This window comes from Gossypium raimondii, unplaced genomic scaffold (genome assembly GCF_025698545.1).
Source record: "Gossypium raimondii isolate GPD5lz unplaced genomic scaffold, ASM2569854v1 Contig00046, whole genome shotgun sequence".
Lineage (NCBI taxonomy): Eukaryota > Viridiplantae > Streptophyta > Magnoliopsida > Malvales > Malvaceae > Gossypium > Gossypium raimondii.
This window is the reverse complement of record NW_026291205.1, coordinates 15001-18477: the sequence shown is the minus strand read 5'-3', so window position 1 is coordinate 18477 and position 3477 is coordinate 15001. Positions and strand designations below refer to the sequence as shown.

The 3477-nt window shown below is 54.3% G+C and overlaps 3 pseudogenes; 2 read left to right on the top strand and 1 right to left on the bottom strand.

Moving 5' to 3' along the window:
* Window positions 1-423: 423 nt before the first annotated feature.
* Window positions 424-3477, bottom strand: part of LOC105765905 (uncharacterized) — a 3613-nt pseudogene continuing 559 nt past the window's right edge.
* Window positions 2227-2373, top strand: LOC128036815 (5.8S ribosomal RNA; annotated as a pseudogene).
* The window catches only part of LOC128036816 (28S ribosomal RNA), a 3256-nt pseudogene continuing 2374 nt past the window's right edge, over window positions 2596-3477 (top strand).

Sequence of the window (3477 nt, the reverse complement as noted above, 5' to 3'; positions counted from 1 at the left end):
CGTCGGTGCACGGTGCTCGATCGTGCTTTCGGATGCGGAAAATATTTTGAGAGTAGGGTTCAGCCCTCATCTCTCGATGCCTATGCATTTTGTCTCTTGACACGGACGATGCTCGTGCTCGTTATGACCTCTTCGTAGCTCACGGGCATGTTGAGGGCCATGCAGGCCGACGTCGCGGAGGAATGCTACCTGGTTGATCCCGCCAGTAGTCATATGCTTGTCTCAAAGATTAAGCCATGCATGTGTAAGTATGAACAAATTCAGATCGTGAAACCGCGAATGGCTCATTAAATCGCTTATAGTTTGTTTGATGGTATTTGCTACCGGATAACCGTAGTAATTCTAGAGCTAATACGTGCAACAAACCCCGACTTCTGAAGGGATGCATTTATTAGATAAAGGTCGACGCGGCTTTGCCTGCTGCTCGATGATTCATGATAACTCGACGGATCGCACGGCCTTTGTGCCGGCGACGCATCATTCAAATTTCTGCCCTATCAACTTTCGATGGTAGGATAGTGGCCTACTATGGTGGTGACGGTGACGGAGAATTAGGGTTCGATTCCGGAGAGGGAGCCCGAGAAACGGCTACCACATCCAAGGAAGGCAGCAGCGCGCAAATTACCCAATCCTCGACACGGGAGGTAGTGACAATAAATAACAATACCGGGCTCTATGAGTCCGGTAATTGAATGAGTACAATCTAAATCCCTTAACGAGGATCCATTGAGGGCAAGTCTGGTGCCAGCAGCCGCGGTAATTCCAGCTCCAATAGCGTATATTTAAGTTGTTGCAGCTTAAAAGCTCGTAGTTGGACTTAGGGTGGGTCGGCCGGTCCGCCTCACGGTGAGCACCGGTCTGCTCGTCCCTACTGCCGGCGATGCGCTCCTGGCCTTAATTGGCGGGTCGTTCCTCCGGCGCTGTTACTTTGAAGAAATTAGAGTGCTCAAAGCAGGCCTACGCTTGTATACATTAGCATGGGATAACATCATAGGATTTCGATCCTATTGTGTTGGCCTTCGGATCGGAGTAATGATTAACAGGACAGTCGGGGTATTCAGATTATAGTCGAGGTGAAATTTGGATTTATGAAAGACGAACAATCTGAAAAGCATTTGCCAAGGATGTTTTCATTAATCAAGAACGAAAGTTGGGGCTCAAGACGATCGATACCGTCCTAGTCTCAAACCATAAACGATGCCGACCAGGATCGGCGGATGTTGCTTTAGACTCCGCCGGCACCTTATGAGAAATCAAAGTCTTGGGTTCCGGGGAGTATGGTCGCAAGGCTGAAACTTAAAGGAATTGACGGAAGGGCACCACCAGAGTGGAGCTCGCGGCTTAATTTGACTCAACACGGGAAACTTACCAGGTCCGTATATAGTAAGGATTGACAGACCAGAGCTCTTTCTTGATTCTATGGGTGGTGGTGCATGGCCGTTCTTAGTTGGTGGAGCGATTTGTCTGGTTAATTCCGTTAACGAACGAGACTCACCTGCATTCAGCTACACGGAGGTGATCCGTGGCTAGCTTTAGAGGGACTATGGCCTTTAGGCCAAGGAAGTTTGAGGCAATAACAGGTCCGTGATGCCCTTAGATGTTCCGCCGCACGCGCGCTACACTGATGTATTCAACGAGTCATAGCCTTGGCCGACAGGCCCGGTAATCTTTGAAATTTCATCGTGATGGGGATAGATCATTGCAATTGTTGGTCTTCAACGAGGAATTCCTAGTAAGCGCGAGTCATCAGCTCGCGTTGACTACGTCCCCCTTTGTACACACCGCCCGTCGCTCCTACCGATTGAATGGTCCGTGAAGTGTTCGGATCGCGGCGACGTGGTTTCGCTGCCCGCGACGTCGAGAAGTCCATCGAACCTTATCATTTAGAGGAAGGAGAAGTCGTAATAGGTTTCCGTAGGTGAACCTCGCGGAAGGATCATTGTCGAAACCTGCCCAGCGAACGACCCGCGAACGAGTTGCAAACAACACCGGAGGTGGTGCGGTGCATCTCGCCTCGCCACCCCTGTGTCTCGGAGCGGCCAGTCTTGCGTCCCCCTGCCTGGTCGTGGGGTGAGATGTGGATCAACTTCGAGGCAAAACGATGAAACCTCGGCGCGAATCGCGCCAAGGAATCGAAACGAAAAAGGGGCACGTCTTCGTCGCCGCACCGTTCGCGGTGTCGGTGCTTCAGTGATGCTGTTCTCTTGTCGCAAAATATACAGTAACGACTCTCGCAACGGATATCTCGGCTCGCATCGATGAAGAACGAGCGAAATGCGATACTTGGTGTGAATTGCGAATCCGTGAACCATCGAGTCTTTGAACGCAAGTTGCGCCCTGCCATTAGGCCGAGGGCACGTCCGCCGGGTGTCACGCATCGTCGCCCCCATCCAACCATGAGCCCTCGAGCCTCGGTTGACCGCGGGCGGAAATTGGCCTCCGTGCGCTCCAGCCAGCGGTTGGCCTAAATTCGAGTCCTCGACGACATCATCGTCGCGACGATCGGTGGTACGCCAAGCAACCCTGTTCGAGTCGTGCGCGTCCGTCGATCGAGACCCTTGAACCCTTTCGGCATCGCAAGGACGGTGCTCGCATCGACCCTGTGTCAGCGGGATTACCCGCCGAGTTTAAGCATATCAATAAGCGGAGGAAAAGAAACTTACCAGATTCCCTAGTAACGGCGAGCGAACCGGAAAAGCCTAGCTTGAGAATCGGTCGCCATCGGCGTCCGAATTGTAGTCCGGAGAAGCGTCTCAGCGACGGATCGCCCCAAGTCCCGGAAAGGGGCGCCGGAGAGGGTGAGAGCCCTGTCGCCTGGACCCCCGCCGCACCACGAGGCGCTCCGTTTACGAGTCGGGTTGTTTGGGAATGCAGCCCTAATCGGGCTAAATTCCGTCCAAGGCTAAATACGGCGAGAGACCGATAGCGAACAAGTACCGCGAGGGAAAGATGAAAAGGACTTTGAAAAGAGAGTCAAAGAGTGCTTGAAATTGTCGGGAGGAAGCGGATGGGGGCGATGCGCCCCGGTCGGATGTGGAACGGCGAGAGCCGGTCCGCCGATCGGCTCGGCGTGGACCGACGCGGGTCGTGGCGGCGGCCCAAGCCTGGCCTTTGATACGCCCGTGGAGACGTCGCCGCCGATCGGGATTCAGCACGCGCTCGGCGTGCTTCGGCACCGCGCTCCGGCGTCGGCCGCGGGTTTCATTCGGCCCGTCTTGAAACACGGACCAAGGAGTCGACATGTGTGCGAGTCAACGGGCTAGAAAACCCGTAAGGCGCAAGGAAGCTGATTGGCGATCCTCGCGGTGCACCGCCGACCGACCTTGATCTTCCGAGAAGGGTTCGAGGAGAGCACACTGTCGGGACCCGAAAGATGGTGAACTATGCCTGAGCGGGGCGAAGCCAGGAAACCGTGGAGGCCCGCAGCGATACCGACGTGCAAATCGTTCGTCTGACTGGTAGAAGCGAAAGACTAAT